This window comes from Nelusetta ayraudi, unplaced genomic scaffold, assembly GCF_046127955.1.
Source record: "Nelusetta ayraudi isolate G7.1 ecotype Tasmania unplaced genomic scaffold, CSIRO-AGI_Nayr_v1 ptg000045l, whole genome shotgun sequence".
Lineage (NCBI taxonomy): Eukaryota > Metazoa > Chordata > Actinopteri > Tetraodontiformes > Monacanthidae > Nelusetta > Nelusetta ayraudi.
This window is the reverse complement of record NW_027466095.1, coordinates 3,849,641-3,870,583: the sequence shown is the minus strand read 5'-3', so window position 1 is coordinate 3,870,583 and position 20,943 is coordinate 3,849,641. Positions and strand designations below refer to the sequence as shown.

Genomic DNA, 20,943 nt, shown 5'->3' with positions numbered 1-20,943 from the left:
AAAGCACCCAAGCTCCAACAGACACCATGGACTGTGCTAAAGAGATGAATCTTAACACAGGTTATCATCTCACTGAAGCCCAGGTGCAGGCCAGTTAGCTAAGAGGACAGTGAAAACCTTGTCCAGTCCATCCACGCTTGGCTCAATATGCAAACACTTGAGTCACACACTTTACCCTGGTACTCAGCCCCCTGCAACTACCAGATTTACAAAGACTGAGATGATACTACTATGGATGTGGGGAAGGACTGTCAATTCTCAACTTGACCCCTATCGTTTCATTCTGTGTTCATTTTTACTTTTGATGTTTGTTTTTTCCAGATGGCTCTCAGGGGCCAAAAGGGGGAAACTGTAAGACAGTCAAATCCACATCCTGAAGTGTTTTCTCTAACAATGGAAGTTCTTCAAAGACAGGGGTTACAACTGTATCAATCTCACCTATTGTAATTAACTTACATGATTTACATGTCGCGGGAAAGGAACCCCCGAGGGCCAAAAGGTATCTCCTTGTGTTTGTTGGATTTGCATTCAGGGACTGTCTCTGCCTTTTGTTTAGAACTTTCCTTTGAAATGTTGTGAGTGTCAGTGCGAGAGGTATGAAGGTCTTGGTGATCTATTGTTGCTGTGGAAAATTACCCCTGATGACCAAAAGGTTCCCGAGTAGGAAGAGTAGATTTGATTTGAATCTTTTAAATATGCATTTTAGCAGTGTCTCTGTTCTGGGAGGATATTTAAGGGAAGGAACAAGAATCTGAAGGGCTTCTTTTTTCCTCTCTTTTTCTGGAACCCACTCTCTTTCTTGATTCTCTTTTTCACTCTCTCTCTCTCTCTCTCTCTCTCTCTCTCTTCTTCTTTTTCTTTGACTTCTTGATTTTTTCTACCATCATTTTTACACAACCGGTCTGTTACATTTTTGCTGCATTTTTACTCTGGACATCGCAATAAACTGGTATGTTATCCATTCCCCTTCAATATTAACTTGTTGAGACTTTTGTTTCTATGTGGAGAGCAATCTGACATCAGATATTGATTTAGTCTTCAGTTATATGGTAAATTCATTTGAGTAATGCTTGTACTCTTTACCTCTGAGTTGAATAGAAAAGATTGAGTGTCATGTTTTTCTAACTATTGAGTTGGAAGATATAAACCTCTGAACATCTCAACCTAGATGTCTGGGCTGTTCTTCTATGTTAAGAAGGTCACTGAATGCTTTGTCTATATCTGCCATCACTGAACTAAGATAGGGATTAATCAGAATCCCAAAGACCTTAGTTATATGGTAAGTTTCACTGGACATTATTCAAACCCTTAACCTCTGAGTTGGTCAGATAAGATTGGGTATCATGTTCAATAACCTCTGAATACTCCAACCCAGACATCAGGCTATTCTTCCATGTTTAATGAACAAACTGAATAGTTTTGTTAATTTATAGAAGCCATCCCTGAACTGAAGACTAATGTCAGATCACGAGAAGTTTATTATTATTGAGTCTATATTCTTAATTGTTAATCAAGTCTTTCTCTCAATCAATGTATAAAAGTAAAGTTATTATTATCAAATGGAGTCAGATTAAATTAATTATTATGTATTTTACTTTGAAATCCTCACCTTGACACCAGAACGACGGAATACGTATTGGGGAGATATTACTATTTGTGTCTAGATATTTCCTCCCCTACAGAGGAAAGTTGTATCCAGTAACTTTCAAGGGAAATAAAAATAGGCCGGACATATCCATAATGGTCGTGAATGATCGTTTGCCTGCAGATGTGACTATTGGCACTTTCAAGGACATCTGGTGGATATGGGGTTGTCAGCTTACTTATTTTTGCCCCATAATTGGGTTGGATGTTGCTACATGGCTACATTGAAACTCCCTTATGAAGTTTTTGCGCTTCAGGTAGGCGCTGATTCCAACAACAGCAGCTCTGCGGCTGCTCCAGGATCTAGACTCAAGAGAGACTTGGCCGAGTTTCACAATCTCGAGTCTTATCATTGGAGAATCAGCTTGGGAGAAAAATGGGGCCTGGGTTTACTCCCATGGTATGGGGTTGTATTTTTAGCGGAACATATTGACAATATCACATATACGCTGCAAGGTTTTGCGAATGAGACAATAAAGGGCTTTGAACATCTATCAAATGCGCAGAGGAGTCACAGACTAACTCTGTTGAAACACGACATGGCCCTTGATTATATTCTGGCCAAGCAAGGAGGTTTGTAAGTGGCATTGAACCTAACAGGTGATGCATGCCACACTTTGATTCCTGATAATGCGGACAATATGACCAATGTGATTGAAGCGTTGAGAAAAATTAGGGATGCGTTTGGTCCCTCGGAAAGCGCAGGGACGTCTGCGAGTGCATGGCTTCATGATAAGTTTGGTCCTGTGGGAGTTATGCTTCTACAGGTCTTTAGCGCGGTCGTTGTGTCATTGGGAATATTGTTTTGTGTTTGCACGCTGTCGTTGACGTGTGCAAAGGCGATGATACTCCGATGGATAGGTGTAGTCATGCCTGGCGATGCGGTTCAGATGCCGCTCCTCAAGGATGTTGAGGAGGAGGAGATTACCACCACTGTGGTGGATAAATATTCGTAGTGGCAGATGTATATTATATTATATTTCTTTTCTTTTTGTATGTTTCTATTCTCTTCCTTGTGGGCGAGTGCCCAAGGGGGGAAATAGTATGTTTGCTCATGTTTGATGTTTGATGTTTGATGTTTGCCGTATCTCTTGTAATGGAATTACATGTGTGATGTTCTGTATACAAAGATACTGGCAGATATTTTCTCTGTTTCAGGACAATAGTTGGGGAGCCTACGTGGGGGTGTCAACTAGATTCAGAATGGACTCAGAGACTCAAATAAGCTGAAATCACTGGAGAACCCTGAATGAGGACGCAGAACACGTGAAGATCCTGCATCAGGGGACTGTGAACAACAGAACTCAATGAAACTACTGTGTATTAACCACTGTGTTTGTTTGTTTTTAATCTGAATTAATCTGAATTAATCTGAATTGCAACACGAAATTGATGTTTTAGAGAATAAAGTTATTTGGGGGATTTTATCAGTAGGCAGATGCTTATGGGAACTCAATCTTTTTCTTTGTTTTGGAGAACAGGGAAAGGGGTGTTAGGCAGGGAAAGGTCCACGGTGTAGGTCCGATGGGATGACCAGCCAAGCCCTGGATGTTTTGATTTTATTTTTGAGTTTCTCATGTGTGTGTTTGCCAACGTTTTCCCTGAATGCTGCTTCTCTACAGAATTGATTTGGAGGGCCGTAAGGTGGTCGCCTAGGACAGAGGGGCCGTGAGAGAATTTTCCTATCTAGAAGGATTGTGATGGTTTTTAACTGAAAGATGGCTGTCTGATAGGTTTTTCGCTCTCACACTCTACAAATTTACAGTGTTGCTCATAATCACTATGTTGTATGTAATAACTACTACCTCATCAAGCGGGTACTTTGTGTTTGAATTTACATTCTTTACTATCCATGTATCATGTGTGGGTATCTTCTGTTTGTTTCGAGACTTTATGAAGTCTCGAAGGGGGGAAATATGTAGTATCTACTGAATCTATGCATATGTCCTCATGTGATCTTATGTGTATGGCCTGATGTGAACTCAGCGGTGAACCCGCTGTGGCACTCCTTCCCTAAGGATGTTAGGGTCCATATATGGTCTTGTCGTTGCCAAGGTCCACCAAATTGAAACCAGATGGCCATTGGGGGTGCAACTATGGAATGCATACATCCTCCTCCACTTCCTGTATCTTCCTCCCTGGTTGCTGGGGGTATAAGAGGTGATGTGAACAAAGGATCATCGGAGTTGCTCACATCTGGCCCAGAGACATCCCCAGGTGTTCCATGGTGCCTGTCTGACTCTTGACTTCTTTGCAAATAAACCAGTTTTTATATACAACTAAGTCTGTGTCAGTGAAGACTCCTTCAACATCTACATCACCTGAATCCACCAGAAGAATTCACCACATTTACTTTTGGACTTGTATTTGTTATTAGCAGCTGTCCTTGTAAGTAAAGGATTGTTTTGCTTTCATTAAGGTATTTACCTCGTTCTTGGTTTTTGCCAGAATCACTTTGTGTTGTTTTAGCCTTATTAAAAATATACTTTATTTGTATATACCTGCCACGCTCTATTCTTTCTATAAGCCGTTCTTAATTTACTATGTCAGTCCTGGTTACCCCTAGTCAGTCCAGGATGTAACAGCCTCCATGCGACGCACCCCCAGGCGGACGCACCCCTGGGGGGGGGGCTTCCTTGGCAGAGGGTTGTCTTGTGATAAGGGCCCGAAACACCCAATGATGTGTCATAGGGAAGGCACTTGTTTGGAGTACTCCAACTCCAAATAACCCTTGAGCTGATTATTTAATGATCTATAACATCCAGTCCTACTAAGAATCCTGTTGTAAAAAGGAAAAAAGAAGAAATAAAAATAGAAGAGGTTGATTTTGACCCAAGACTAAGAACGCCCTTGTCATGTCTAATCGTGGGTCCCAGCGGGTGCGGAAAAGCGTATTTTGTCAAAAATGTTTTGCAAAACTGAACGTACGATGGATGTTGTGCCTGACAATGTGGTGTGGATTTACACGTCTTTGCAACCCATGTACGCTGAATTGCAGAAAATGAATCAAAAAATGTTTTCATTTGTTGAAGGGTTGCCTGATTCATTTCAAGATCCCGACTTATTTCCTCCTGATCTGTCATCTGGTGATTCTGGGCGACATCATTTTTCAAGCCTCAGATCACCCCGACGTGGTAAAAATCTTTACTCAGTACAGACATCACAGAAATATTAGCGTCATGATGCTGAAGCAGAATGTGTTTTATCCCCCGTGGCCTTGGCCCAAATAAAAAGAAACGCCCCCTTACTGCGAGCGCTCTCACGCTACGCCTCAGAACGTACAGACATTCTGACACACGGACTTTGTTCACGCTAGTTGGCTTTAAATCCATTAAAGGGTAAGAACCCCCTGTTGTCAGACCAGTACAATAAACTGAAGCGTCAGAAAAAGATCCTCAGCCTGCCGGCCGAATAAGGAAAAAGGGGCTGAAGCAGAAACGAGAGGCGCTCAATAAACAGTCAGGAGGATTCATCTTTCCTCTGCTGTTAGCGGCCGTCCCGATCTTGGGCAATCTCTTGGGAGGGCTCATCAAGATATAGACGGATTCTCAAAATGAAGAATGCTCGTAAAATGTTTTTGGTGGCTCCCCATCAGCTGATCGCATTGACTCTGACCATCAGACAGATGGCCGAAAATGCTTTAGACGACAAAATGAGAGCCGTATTAAACAACAAGAGTTTGAATTCCTACGAAAAAATATAGTACGACACTCTGCTTCGTTGTTAGCTAACGCTGATCAAGCAGGACAAAATAGAACAAACACGCTCATCCGCTTCAGCGAATTGCTCAAATTGCACAAATTCCTCTCAACCACCCGTGCGTGTGTGTCTCTGTCTTTGTGTGACCTCTGACTATATGCTATATGCAAAAATATCTACAAGATATTACAAAGTATAAATGCCATTATGTCTCAAAGATGTATGCAATAAACCATAATCAAGACAAACTAGATTTCATTTTTGATATCTTGACTCTACCTGTGGTATCTCCAAGCAGCATACATTTTCCTGCTCCGTGGGCATGGTTAAATTTTCCACAGGAGCACCTGTCGAAAGAAAAGTTGTAATTTCACCTGAATGAAAGTTGCCAACACAAGCAGAGTTGGATAAGACTTGTGACATTTGTCTAATGTTGAGATGGAGAACAGCAGCATTTTAAGCAATGGCACTGCCTCTAATTTTGACCATGACATATTGTGGATACAGACATATTTAAAGTTAAGATAAAAAAACAAAAAAAAGTACATTCAAAATACCTAGGAAAAAAAGGCAGTTAATTTTTAAGCATTACGCTGGTAGCAGTCTGAGTATTTGCTGGGGTTATTAACAGCCGCGTGACGACTATATACACGAATATACAGAGGAGAGATAAGTATAACGTTAATATACTGTTTCAAAAAATGCTCATTCATCAGAAGAGCTCGAAGTACTGACGAGACAGTGGCGACGAAGCCGTTAGAATGAGCTAACGTGTAAGTAACAGTGTAACAAAACACACAAAAAAAACTTTAAAATAAAGACGCACAGTATTTGTATCTTACCATTCTGAAATGTCCTGCTGCAGTCGCTGAGTCTGTATTTCTGCCGAAGCCTCTCCCTCTGGGTCAGACTCTGGCTCAAACTGGTACGGTTGTACCACACTGCTTCTGCAAGCCATGACCGAGTCGCTTCGCATTCACAACATTAGCACATGGCTACCGGCGCCAAAGCCACTGCCCCTTCGAGAGAGAAGGGTATGGCGTAGGCGTGGTCAGGTGCAGCTCATTAACATAAAAGTGACACGCCCTAAAACAGGCTGTTCTGAACAGAGCGTTTTTTTTGCTGATTTAGGGACAGCAAAAATATTAGATCCAAAGTCAATTTTGACTAATGCAGCTCACAGACAGGTCTTTTACACATTTGAGAACTATTTTAAGAAGTGGAAAAGTGGCATAATATGGGACCTTTAATCATTAACCTCAGTAGTCTGTCTCTGCATGTGTGAGAAAGAGAGCAAGGAATAAGATGACTTGAAGACTATACAGTTTTTTTTTTTCAATAAGCGTTTCAATTGGAATACAATGAACATCGCAAGTGTATAGAGGGTGATAGTTTCTTTTTTTTGTTAAACATCATTCAAGAGTACATCATTCCGCCAAGATATCCAGCAAGGCATTTGTAGATTCAATGTGTCTTCATCTTTTTTTTAAATTAACAACAAAACATCACACAAGAGTGTAAGAGAGAATGTTTAGAATATCAAAATGAGCAGCATCATACACCCGTGATAATCAATAAGGCTTTACGGACGTGTTGCAGATTCAAGTGTTTCTGAATAAGACGTTGCAATTTCTTCAACTCGTCAGGGAGGTTTACCGGCTGAACCTTTTTCTAAAAAATCTGACATCGATAAACGGAGCGTACAATGCCATGATGTGGGATTCTCTGTAATTATTAACGTCAAACTCCAGACATCAAGGAGTTTACCGATCATGTCCGATACCCCTTCTCCATCCAGTTCTAGCGTTTGCTTTACTATGTAGTCCGACTTGCCATTTACATTTGCGATGATACGGAAAAGTTGAAAATCTTTCATCAGTGCCGACCCTTTCGGAAACTCCAGCAAGTCCATTTGATCGATCCATCGCAGGAAATCAGGGTCGGTCTCCGGGTTGGTCAGAAAGTTCCCCATGTTCTTCAGCTGTTGAAGAAGAAAAAAATCAATCAATCTTCAATGGCCTAACCAACTCACGGAAGCCTCCTGCAGCTCTCTCATTTTCTCTTCATTTTCAATTGTTCGTACATGTCGGCAGTGGGCTGGGTGACTCGGCCCTTGGCTCTCAGCTGGTGCAGCACTGTCTGGCCGACTGCGCGGACTGCAACGTCGTCCACACGGATGTTGCGTCCTTGCAGCAGCTTCTGAACGATAGGGATAACCTGGCCGGTGAACAGATGCTTCATGATCTGCTCAAAGCGGATTTCGAAAAAGTCATCCTGCTGCTCTACCTGCATGCACTCGTGCCTTCTCTAACTGGGGTGGTTGATTTTAAACCCCTCACACTGCTCTTCAGTGGTTATATCACAATGATGTAGCAGTAAGCTTACTGCATGTAAGCAATAAAGGTAGCTTTAGACCAAGGCCATGTATTTTTCATGTGTCAGGTAAGGATCCAAATGCTGGCGGAGATCGAGGGTTTGTTTCCAGGGCGTTCCAGGTCGGCAGGAGAAACAGACTCGTGGTCGGAAACCGTAGCGAGGTCGGGTTACTGGGACAGAAACGCAGGACGCAGGTCAGGGGCAGAAACAGGTCGAGATCAGGCAGGCAGAACGGGAAACGCTGGAAGGTCATAACAGGGGTTAGCTGACAATCTGGCAATGAGTGTGTGTGGGACCAGGGCTTCTATGCAGCAGTGACGGCGGAGGGAAACAGGTGTGTGAATCAGTGAAACGTGCCTCAGCTGCGCGCCAGCCAAGGGCACACAGAACCCAGCAGGCACGACTGACAGGCATGTGACAGAACCCCTGACGTCCCAAAAAAGGGTGGGTGGGTGGGAAGGAAACGCTCAGAACTCCTGGGATCCTGAGGAGTGTCTGTCGGCCTGCTCCGACGTCTCCTCCTCCCAACTCTCCTAGCCCTGCCCATCGTGGGTTGATCCGGGTTCTCTCGGTGAAAATCCTTGATCATCTGGGGCTCCACAATAAAACGAGAAGGCACCCATGACCTCTCCTCTGGGTCATAACCCTCCCAATCCACCATGAACTGCATCCCTCGACCCCTCTTCCTTGATTTGAGGAGACGTCGTACTGCGTACACTGGACCTTCCTCGACAAGCACTGGCGGAGGTGGGTGTGGACGGGGCGGGACCAACGGGCTCTCGTGGACAGGCTTGACCTTCGACACATGGACCGTGGGGTGCACTCTCATGGTCCTCGGGAGCTTCAACCTCACCGCCGTCGGACTAATGACCTTCTGAATGACAAAAGGACCCACAAATCTAGGTGCCAGCTTTCTTGACTCCACCCAGAGCGGGAGGTCCCGGGTGGAGAGCCATACCTTCTGTCCTTCCTGGTACGTTGGTGCCGGGGTCCGACGGCGGTTGGCAGAGGTCGTATAACGGTCCATATGAGCGGCGTCCGGGCCTGTGCCCACGTCCGCCTACATCGCCTAGCATAGGCCAAGGCAGAAGGACATGTGACCTCGGCAGTAAGTGCCAGAAACAGAGGAGGCTGATAGCCATACACACACTCGGTCAGCTCTGCCACAGGGTTACTCCGTTCAACGAATTGTGCGCATACTCGATCCATACCTGCTGAGGGGACCAGGATGTAGGACTCCGGGACACCATGCACCTGAGGGCCACCTCCATCTCCTGATTCTTCCTTTCGGTCTGCCCATTAGACTGTGGATGGAAACCAGAGGACAGGCTGGAGGTGGCCCCCACCGCCTTGCAGAACTCCCTCCAAAAAACAGATGCGAACTGTGGCCCTCTGTCCGAAAAGACATCCCCCGGCAGGCCGTGTAGACGGAAAACGTGCACGACCACCAACTCCGCAGTCTCCTTGGCTGAGGGGAGCTTCTGTAATGGAATGAAGTGAGCTATCTTACTAAAACGGTCGACGATAGTAAGAATAACTGTGACCATCTGAAGCGGGCAGTCCTGTAACGAAATCCATGGAAATGTGTGACCAGGGGCGGCGTGGAATGGGCAACGGTTGTAGCAGCCCTGCTGGGGCTTGGTGCGAATTTTTGTGTTGATTGCATGTTGGGCACGCCCTTATAAACTCCCTGATGTCCCCCTCCATGGATGGCCACCAAAAACGTTGTCTGAGTAGCCCCCCGGTTCTCTGGACACCAGGGTGGCAGGCCAGCCGAGAGGAGTGTCCCCACTCCAGGACCTCAGCGGATAGGGGACAAACGGCCTATTATCCGGGCAGGTGCTTGGACCGGGTTGGTCTTCGGAGGCCGCCCGGACTCTCTCCTCAATGTCCCAGGTCAGGGAGGCCACCAAACAAGCCGTCGGGAGAATGGTCTCCAACCTGTCTGTTGACTCCTCCCCCCTGGCGAACTGACGTGACAAGGCGTCGGGCTTGCCATTCCCAGAGCCAGGGCGGTAAGACAGAACAAAATTAAAGCGAGTGAAGAACAATGCTCAGCGAGACTGCCGGGGATTCAGCCGTTTGGTGGAGCTAAGGTACTCAAGGTTCTTGTGGTCCGTCCAGACCAAAAACGGCTGCTTGGCTCCCTCCAGCCAGTGTCGCCATTCCTCCAACGCCAACTTCACAGCTAGAAGCTCTCTGTTGCCGATGTCGTAGTTCTGTTCCGCAGGGGTGAGTCGGCGGGAGAAAAAGGTGCAAGGATGTAGCTTCTGGTCCTTGGCAGCAGTCTGAGACAACGCCGCCCCTACCCCAGTGTCAGAGGCATCCACTTCCACCACAAACTGGCGCTCAGGATCCGGGACCTGGAGGATGGGTGCTGAAGAAAACTTGGTTTTTAGGAGACGAAAAGTCTCCTCTGCCTCAAGAGACCATTCAAAAACCCTCTTTACACTGGTCAATCAGGTGAGCGGAGCCGCCAGCGTGCTGTAGTCTCTGATAAACTTTCTATAAAAGTTAGCAAACCCCAGGAAGCGTTGCAGCTGCTTCCTGTTCTCCGGAATCGGCCAGTCCATCACAGCTGTTACCTTGGCAGGGTCCAGCTAGATGCTGTCCCGGGCAATGATGTAACCCAAAAAAGGCACAGACTCTGTGTGGAATTCGCATTTCTCTGCCTTGACGAACAATGAGTTCTCCAGGAGACGTTGCAGCACCACCCTCACATGCTTCACGTGGTCCCGCTGATTCTTGGAAAAAATCAAAATATCATCCAGATAGACAAAAACAAAAATATTCACCATGTCCCGGAGCACGTCGTTCACCAAAGCCTGAAATACCGCTGGAGCATTGGTGAGCCCAAAAGGCATCACCAAATACTCATAGTGCCCGGCTGGGGTATTGAAGGCAGTCTTCCACTCGTCCCCTTCCCGGATCCGGACCAGATGGTAGGTGTTCCGTAGGTCGAGTTTACTGAAGACAGTCGCCCCCTGTAGGAGTTCGAAGGCCGAGGAGATTAGGGGAAAAGGATATCGGTTCTTTACCGTAATGTCATTGAGACCTCTGTAGTTGATGCAGGGCCGGAGGGACTTGTCCTTCTTCGCCACGAAGAAGAATCCAGCTCCGGCCGGAGACGATGATGGCCGGATGGTTCCTGCAGCAAGTGAGTTGTTGATGTACATCTCCATGGCCTCACGCTCGGGTTCAGAAAGGGAATACAGACGGCCCTTAGGTGGCGCTGTTCCTGGCAACAGGTCTATGGCGCAGTCGTAAGGTCGGTGCGGAGGCAGAACAGTGGCCTTGGTCTTGCTGACCACCTGTGCCAAGTCGTGATACACTGCCGGGACCCCGGACAGATCAGGTTTCTCAGGGGTTGGAGAGGACTCCTGGAGAAAAGGAGAGGCATGACGCAGGCAGGAGGAGTGGCAGGCGCCCACCCACTCCAACATGTCCCCCCCCCCAGTCAATATGTGGGTTATGACGCTGCAGCCAAGGAAAACCTAAGACCAACAGGATATCAGGATGATCAATGATATGGAACTGAATCACCTCATGGTGGTTGCCTGACAGGAGCATGGGCACCGGGGCAGTCTGATGAGTGATGGTGCCCAGGGAGTGACCATCGAGAGCCGTAGCAGGGACCGGACTAGGCAGAGGCTCTTGAGGGAGACCTAGTTGACGGACCAGCTCACCACTAATAATGTTAGCATCCGCCCCTGAGTCTACCAGAGCTGCCAGTTCATGGGCGCCCCCTGGCAGGAGCAACGGACCCCGAAGGAAAAACCGTGCAGGGTGGGGAGGAAAAGACATAGGAATCACCCGTATCTCCCCAGTTACGGGTGAGTCTTGTCTTTTACCGGTCATGATGCCACGAAATGTCCCTTTCCTCCGCAGTAGAGACACAGACTCCCCTGGCGGCGTCGTTCCTCAGGAGAGAGGGTTGTGTGTCCCAGCTGCATGCGTTCTGGCTCAGCTCCTCCAGATATTGGGTGTGATGGCTGCGCCACCTCCTGGCCGGCAGTGAGCGCCACTTGGCGTCGCTCTCGTCGCCAGGCCTGCACCCGAAGATCTACCCGGACAGCCAGCTTAATGACCTCATCCTATATCAGCGGCAACTCGTATGCCACTAAGGCGTCCTTAATGTAATCCGCGAAGAAGGCCGTGAAGAAAAGCATCCACCAAAGTTGCTGGGTTCCACTCACTCTGGTTTGCAAGGGTTCTGAAATCGATAGCAAAGTCGGCCACCGGTCTCAGGCCCCGTCGCAGAGCCAGCAGAGTGTTGGCCGCCGTGCTACGGGTGCCTGCTGGTCCAAAAACCTTTCACAGCTCCTCCGCGAAGGTTTGGAAACTGGAGCAGGCTGTCGTCTGGTGCTCCAACTCGGCCGTGCCCCACAGGCGCGCTCTGCCGATCAGATGGGTTATGGCGAAGGCCACCCTCGCTGCTTCTGCGGCAAAAGTGCGTGGTTGCAGGGAAAACAGCAAAGAGCAGTTCGTGATAAACGCACCACACGTCTCTGGCGTACCGTCGTAGCGTTCAGGTGCCCCGACCTGTGGTTCCGGACCATCCAGAACTGGAACGGGCGCAACCGGAGCAGGAAGCACTACGGTGAATCTCTGTAGCTGCTCCAATAGCGCCGCGAACGCTTGTCCGTTAGCCTCTGAGGCTAGCCGAGCCTCGGAGACGGAGGAGACCATTACAGCCTCATGGCGCTGGAGAGCCTCCTCAATCCTCTCCAGTCTGCTGAGTGGGGACGGGTGGTGTGCTGGATCCATTGTTGGCCAGATTGTCCTGTCACGTGTCAGGTAAGGATCCAAATGCAACACCAGATGGGCAAGAAAAGAGGATTTATTTATGATAGTTTGCAACCGTAGGCTAACGCTCGTGGTCGGGGACGAAAGGCGGGTCGATCCTCCGGGACGGTGGCGAAGCATGCAGGTCGGGGACGTAAGGCGGGTCGATCCTCCGGGACGGTGGCGAAGCAGGCTGGACCGTAGCGAGGTCGGGCAGGTAGAAAATGTGATGTCGCATGACTGATGTTGTTGATGTGGTCAATTTCATCAAAACAAGACCCCTGAAAGCGCGGCTATTCTCTGCACTTTGTGGGGAGATGGGAGCACAACACAAAGCTGTGTTGTTTCACAGGGAAGCCAGGATGGTGGATGTTACAAAGGTGGTTTGCCAAAAAAAGTTATTTGCACAGCAAAAAAATCAAAGTATTATTGTTTAAAAAGTAATGTTCAGGATTTCATGTCACAAAGAGTCATTTGCTAATGGGCTGCTCGGATCATCATTACTACCTCTGCCCCAAGGGAGGGAGCAGTGGAGACGGGCCAAGGAGGCTGAAACCCAGTTCAGGGAAAGGAGAAAGGAAAAAGTACACACAGACCCAGGAAGAGTTTCTGACAAGCCTGCCTCCCGACTTGGCTCAGCGGTGCCGAAATGTGTTCTGCAACTCCGTCTCAAAGACTTTCAGCTCAGCTGTGCCGAAGCGGGGCTTGTTGGCGGAGAATGGCCTTGAGGAGTTCCCAGTCATAATGATGATCCTCGAAGTCACTGCAAACGCCGGGCAAAGGATTGGGACCTTGATAGACCTAGCATCCGACACAAACTACATTACTCATGAGGCTGGTAATGAACTGAACTTGAAAAGTGAGGATGTGACACTTGTCGTCCACGGAGTTGGTGGGATGCAAGTAACGGTCGAAACTAAGCGGTACCTGCTGAAGATCCGGGTCACAACGCCAAAGGGAACCCTGAGATCACACCAGCTCATTTGCTACGAGCTTGACAGCATTGCAGGAATTAATCGCCATGTGCCGGCCAAGAAGCTGCAACAAGTATTCCCTGATGTTCCACTCTGCGAACTGGTCCGTCCAAAAGAAATCAAACTTCTCATCAGCCATAAAGAAGGCCAACTCGTCCCCCAGAAGGTGCGCGCCGTGGGTGACCTAGTCCTGTAGGATGGGCCCCTTGGCAAAACAGTGGGTGGTTCCCATCCAGACCTGTTGGAAGACGTCACAGTCACAGCCCATGGTTCCAGAACGCACTTTGCACGCTCCATGCGGACAGCAGCCACAAAGTATGAAGAAATCTCCAGCAATGGCCCAAGCCTGTTGACTCAGCACACCCAAGCTGCAACGTCTGCTGCCAGCCGGGACTTCATGAATTGGTGGAGATGGGACAGCATCGGAGCAGCGTGTGAGCCCAGGTGTGGCGGCTGTAGGTGTGGCAACTGCCAACCTGGAGGAAAAGCGATGACCATCTCTGAGGAGCGGGAGCTGGAGCAAATAAAGAGTGGTTTGACCTACGTGCCCAGCGATCATCACAGCGAGAAGCCATAGTACCCTTGGTTGGAGGATCCAGCAACGTTGCCCAACAACAGGAGCGCGGTCGAGGCAACATTCCGGAGAACCGAAAAGCAACTGGCGAGGGAGCCGGAATGGAAGGCGGCCTATAGAGCACAAATTCAGGACATGGTTGAGCGGAACGCTGCAGTCAAGCTGTTGCGAGAAGTACTGGCGAACTGGACTGGACCCGTGTGGTACATCAGCCACCTGGTTGCGCCGAACCCCCACTGTGTAACTACACCGGTTCGCCTTGTATGGAACAGTGGTCAGAAGTTTAGGGGCCAAAGCCTGAATGACTTGCTTGTCAAAGGCCCAGACGTCCTCAATGACATTCGCGCTGTCCTCATCCGGTTCCGCCAAGGTGTCTTCGCTGCGTTAGGTGACATCAAGAAGATGTATAATTCGGTATGGCTTGAGGACCGGGAGGTACACCTTCATCGCTTCTTGTGGAGAGACTCCGAGGAGGAGAGCATCCAGGAGTATGCCATCACGAGGGTCAACATTGGCGACAAACCAGCAGGGTGCATTGCGCAAGTTGCCATGCGTGAAACAGCAAATCTGCCGATGTTCCACCACCTCACAGAAGAGCGCCGTGCCCTGGAACAAGATGCGTACGTGGATGACATCCTGACCTCGCACAATGACTGGAGCCAGCTCCAGCAAATCACAGCCAACGTCAAGCACATCCTGGAAGCTGGGGGATTCCACATGAAGCCATGGGTCTAGTCAGGCCAAAGTGGGAGGCCAGGGTCCACGGCCCCAGAGAACGAAGAATCCTCAATGATGGTTCTCCCAAACCAACTCTCCGAGGAGGATAATAAAGCCCTGGGGCTCGGGTATGAACCAGAGAGTGACAGACTCCACCTAATGGTAGCGGTGAACTTCTCCTAAAAGAAAAAGAAGATGAGGTTGGGTGAGAATTTGCCAAGAAACGAAGTGAGAGCACAGGTGCCAAACCCACTCACCAGGAGAGAGCTCCTCAGCCAAGTCTCTGGGCTGTACGATCCCCTTGGTCTCGCAATGCCTGTCAAACAGAAGGGAGCCATACTGGTGAGGAGAGCATTTCAAGAGGCAAAGGCCAAGTTCAGTCCGTCAGAAAATACCTGGGATGAACCCTTGTCTGAGGGCCTGCGAGAAGACGCAATTTGCCTCCTAGAAGACTATGCTGACCTCAATCAGTTGAGATTCACCCGAGCCTTGAGACCGTCCCATCCATGCGCTGAGCCCTGCGGTGTCACATTCTCAGATGGGAGCGAACGCTCCTACGGTGCTGTATTGTACCTGCGGTGGAAGTTGCCGCAAGACGTGACCATCAGGCTGGTCGAGTCCAAGGCCAGGCTGACCCCCTTAGACCACAAGGGGGACGCTGTCAAGGCTGAAGTCTGTGGAGCCGTCTACGCTGCCCGTCTGAAAAAACACTTCCAAAAGCATTGCAGGATCCATGTGGCGAGGTGGTACCATTTGGTTGACAGCCAGACGGTCCTGGGGGCTGTGCAACGGGAGAGCTACGGCTACCAGACGTTTTTCGCAAATCGGATTGGGGAAATTCAAGGCAGCACAAGCGTCCAAGACTGGTGGTGGATCCCGGGGCCCCTCAACATTGCAGATATTATCTCAAGAGGAGCAAGCCCGGAGGAGTTGGATGAAGGCACAGACTGGCAGCTGGGTCCAAAGTCCCTGAGCCTTCCAGAAAGTGAGTGGCCAGTGAAGTCCGCCAAGGATGTCGCAGTCGAAGCGAGAGAAAACCTCATGCGCATCCAAAAGAAGGCTTTCGTTGCTGCACTCACCCGGGCTGGAGCAAAGAAGGAACCCAAGCAGGGTTTGATCGCAGCTGCCATGAATCTGCACAGACCACCTCCTAGGGTCGCAGTCACAAACCTGCTGGACATCAAGCGGTTTAGCAGCCTGGCACGGTTGTTAAGGTCACTCGCACTGGTCTGGAGAGCAGCAAAAAGGTTTCTTCGTGGCAGAGCCGGGGGAACACCAGAGTGGGAGGCAGTCCCGTCGGCTGGCATCGTGACCGTGGCCGAGAGGGAGGACGCCTTCGGGGAGCTCTGCCTGGCAGCGCAAGAGGGAGCTGCTTTCCCCACCACCACAACAAATCGGCTGGTTGTGTGCAGGGACGAAGCGAGTGGTTTGTTGCTGTGCGGAGGCAGCATTCAGCATTTCCAGTAAGACCACTGTCCCACTTATCCCCTTTGACACCTGGTTGGGGACTCTGCTGGCACGCCAAAGTCACCAGGAGGGGCACGAAGGGGTTGCTGGGACCCTGCTGAGGATGCGGCAGAAGGCTTGGATCGTGCAAGGTAGAAGACTGGCTCAGAAAGTGGTCAACCGTTGTCTTCACTGCAGGAATACGCGGGCTCAGGTGTGCCAACAAGTGATGGCTGACCTGCCAGCAGAAAGAGCAAGACCCGCTGCACCGTTCCTGTTCACCTCGGTTGATTTGTTTGGGCCATACTTGGTGAGAGATGATGTCAAGAGGAGAGTGTCCATGAAGGTCTGGGGCGTCGTCTTTTGCTGCATGGCGAGCCGAGCTGTACACGTAGACCTGGCCAGCAGCATGTCCACAGAGGGCTTTCTGTTGGCTTACCAAAGATTCACTGCCATCAGGGGCCACCCTCTAAAGATTTGGTCAGACCCTGGGACCAACTTTATTGGGGCGAGATCGCGGCTGAAGGACATCTACACCTTTCTGCGGAGCCAAGACACTGGAAGCTTGGAGGAGTATGCTGCGAAAAATGGGACAAGCTGGGCATGGAAAGTGCTCCCCACTGACTCACCTCATCGGAATGGAGCTGCTGAAGCTGCCGTAAGGATTGTGAAAAGAGCTTTCCAAAGCTTAAACAAGTCGGCAAACCTTACGTTCAGTGAGTTCCTCACAGCCCTCCAGTTGGCAGCCAACCTGGCCAATGAGCGACCCATTGGTGCAAGAGTCCACGGCCGAGAGGATTGCATCCGGTATGTGTCACCAAACTCCCTCCTCCTAGGTCGAGCATCTCACAGCGGCAGTCTCAAGACATTCGACTTCAACAAGTACCCCTACAAGTGGCTACAGGAAATCCAAAGCCAGGTCGACGAATTTTGGAAGGCATGGAGACAGCTTGCTGGCCCCAGTCTTTTCATCCGCACCACCGAGAGAAACGTTGCTGTTGGGGACGTTGTTTGGCTTTGCGATCAACACGCCTTGCATGGCCAGTTTAGGCTCGGCAGAGTTGTCAAAGCAAACCCAGACTCAAAGGGTATCGTGAGAGATGCTGAAGTTCTCGTCACACCAGGCAGCTGTACCATGGTCCACCACCAGAAGCCAGCAACCCAGCCTTCAAGTGACCGGAGCAAGAGTTCAAATGGGGTGATATTGCACAGGGATGTCAGGCGTCTCGTGGTTCTGCTGCCTGTGGAGGAGCAATCTCGGGAGTGATCAAGTTCGCCTTGAAGTTCTGCAACCTTTCCGCCTGAGAACCAAAGGTTGAGTGGGAGGTGTTGCGGCGAACGCTCGTGGCGTCAATTTCGACCTGGAACAATTAATTGGCCACCCGCATGCACCCAGCGAATATAAGCGGAGCGCGTCAGCAGGGGCGTGGCAGAGCGAGTGAGAGCAAGGACGCCAGTCTGCAGGAGACATTCGCCGGAGCGAAACCGCGTACGGAGCTGTGCAAAGTGCAACCGAACTTTTGAGACTGAACAGACAGCCGGTAAGACCACCAGCCATGCTGTTCAAAGACTGCTACGACTGCTAGATGTTGCACCTGCGCCGCATCGCGCTTGTTCCCAGCACCGGCGCAGGAGGACACGTGGGGCATGTAGATCGCACTTGTTTAGATTTAATTTAAAATGTCACTGCCTGCTGATTGGTAAACATAATTAATAAATAGAATTGGTAAACTTAATAGTTAATAATTAAACCTAATTGACTAAATTAATTGGTTAAACTTTATTTAGTTATTATTAAATATCCATTGTAAATAGTATATGGTGTGAATGTGTTTAATCAGTTGAGCCAATTTAACTTGTTTCTTTTGGGTTTTTGTTAAAGGTTTTTCACCTATAAATGCATGGGGGCAGGGATCAAAAAGAGGAAATAAAGAATGAAACCTGCAACAAAGTCCTGTGTTTGAGTGAAGCCCAGCAGAAACGTTCAAGTTCGGTGCCTGTGTGGCCAGTGTGGGAAATGCACAGTCCAAAAGGAGAGGAACACTTGACAGCTAAAGTTGTTTATTTGTAAATAAATGATTTCATAAGTTGTTTCAGTGAATTTTAAAACAAATATTTTGTCACTGTGGCAGCCACAAAGGGCAGAGAAGAGCCAATTAAGGCATATACGTATTAATAGGATTTTTAATTTAATTACTCAGCATTACGTGCTACCTATAGTTTATTTTAAGAGTAACTCAAAATAGTTGCCAACAACACCACTCCAGGAATTTCACCAGAATAATTAATACTGGTTATGGAAAGCACACAAGTTCGCTTACTCATGAAAGCTTGATAACACAGAGATGAAATGGAAGCTACGTAGCGCGCATCATATGTTAAAATAATCCTCCCAAGGAAAAGCAAAAAAAATTAAAGCTGCAAGCAGCATTCAAGGGACTGAGCCCACCCGGCCACCGCCTGCCGCGTCGTCCGCCACCCGGCCACGAGACCCTGACACCCACTTACGCTCCCCAACGACTGGCGATTTTGCCTGAAACTTGCCGATGCCCCAATGACTTAAGCTGACGCCTGCTGACGACACGTGAAGTGCGACTTGATCGCAATCACATTTAGAAAAATTTAACGAAATAGTTTTGGTAAATTGACCAGGATGTTTGTTTCTACTTGGATGGTGTTTGGACTTGCGACTGAGAAACTCTCAACACTTTCACAAGAGATATATAAACCAGTATACTAGTGTAAGTAAAAGAACATTTAATTATGAATACTGAACAATATTGTATTTGCATTGTAGTAATTTGTCAAAATTTTAAATGACGAACTGAGACATTGATTAGCAGAACACATATCATTTTAATAGAACAAAAAGAAATGTGTGAACTCACTGAAATTTTGAACAACAAAGAATGTCTAATCTAAATGTTGACATGAAAAGAACTATATACACGTCAATGAACTATATACATGTAAGTGCAGCCCCCCTCTACCCTTAGACCCTCGCACCAGGTGAGGAAAAACTTAAAAAAAAAAAACTTAAAAGGGAAAAAAGAAGAAACCTCTGAGAAAGCCGCAGAGGAGGGATCCTTCTCCCTAGGACGGATAGCCTTTACAATTAACACACACACACACACACAAATATAAAAAAAATATAGACAAAGCATATCCATTTAAATATTTACAAATGTTTAAAATCAGGAAGTATAAAAAGTCTATATACAAAGCAGTTCATCTTTATTTCTCGAAGGACATGACGTTCCTGGATGTTACTGGTTGAAACAACATCCATGTCATCCAAAGGTCCATTTATACACCAGACATGACCCTCCAGGATGTTGCTGGCTGACACGACATCCTGTCCATGAGCAGTCCATTTAGGTGGACAAGAGGTGGGCCTCCTGGATGTTGCTGGTGGAAACGGCAAATGTGTCCCAAAGCAGTCCATTTTTGTTGGAGGGAAAGAGTGGTGTCATTAAATGTCGCTGGCTGAGACAACATTTCCTGGCAGCTGTACAGTTTTTTTATTCTTCTGGACAGCGTCTTCCACCAGGCCCCTTGAAAAGAAAGCACACAAACTGTACATAACTGTTAAAATACCAAGCCGAAAGGCTAGTAGCTACAAGACAATGTACAGGCGACACACAAAAGTGTATAATCTAAACTGGAAACGGTACAAGCCAAGCATGATGATCTACAATTTATGCACGATAAGATACTTTTTCATGGGGAAAAAAAAACCTCATGGCATTGTGAAAATACAACTTTTATCACGCTATTGAACTCATGATGCGTGATTTAGTTTCCATTTGTAAAGACAAGAGACAACAAGCACCCCCAAAATTCATTACCAATATTAACAACAGCAGTTTGCACTGGGCAGACAGGCGTGTATATTTGACTTTTCAGACAAGGACCTTGTGTGACTCCTTTGCCAAACGCACCTAAACAAAGTCGTTTTCGAAGCAGTGTTCAAAGTCCACAATGTCGTCAACCAGCAACATCTCTGTATCAGAGATTTCACACTGATCACAACTGAAGTTTCAAAGTACACAGAATTCCTTCATGATCACTGAAGTACGTGGGAATCACTGCACATTCGACATCAAACTGAGTTGTCTAAACATAGATGTGGTCAATTAGTGTCCCCTTCTCTGTGGTTTCCTGTGTTACGTTTTGGTGAAATCCGTTTGCCTCCATGAATTTGCCAATTGTCGATTCTTTGAGGATGTTTTCATTGAAATCGCCCATGACAATTGTTGTGCTGCCAAGTGGATGTAGCCACTGCAGTAAGGTGTCCAGGTTTTGTCTAAAGAGGGAAATTGGATAGCATGGTGGGCGATAAATTACTGCCATGACGGCTCTATATTTTTGGCACAGACACACCACACATTCCAGATTCAGATTGGGTGTCTGCAGAACTTCAACATCCAATCGGTGTGAAGTGCAAAATCCAACGCCACCAGGCTCTAGACCCTGGAGCTCTACCAATTTGGGATGATTGCTGGTGTAACATGAACCACGAGGACAGCTGTGAAAAGTGTAGCCTCGGTCTGAACAGTGTGCAGTGAGCCACGTCTCTGTGACAGCAATACAGGTAGGCTGCAAATGCTGTGTGCAAGGCACCAAATCCAAAAGTGTTCATCATGAACACTGACATAACAATCTTGTCCTCCTCAGCCTTTGGTTTCTCTTCCAGAAACGCAGGCATGCTGGCGATGCTCTCCTTAA

General features: G+C 48.1%; 1 long non-coding RNA gene across 1 annotated transcript in view; it reads right to left on the bottom strand.

Moving 5' to 3' along the window:
* LOC142894843 (uncharacterized) overlaps window positions 1–6,338 on the bottom strand; it is a 393,438-nt gene extending 387,100 nt beyond the window's left edge. The window contains exon 1 of the long non-coding RNA XR_012928049.1: window positions 6,186–6,338. This is a non-coding gene — a long non-coding RNA (uncharacterized LOC142894843). The remainder of the gene's footprint in view (window positions 1–6,185) is intronic.
* Window positions 6,339–20,943: the final 14,605 nt, after the last annotated feature.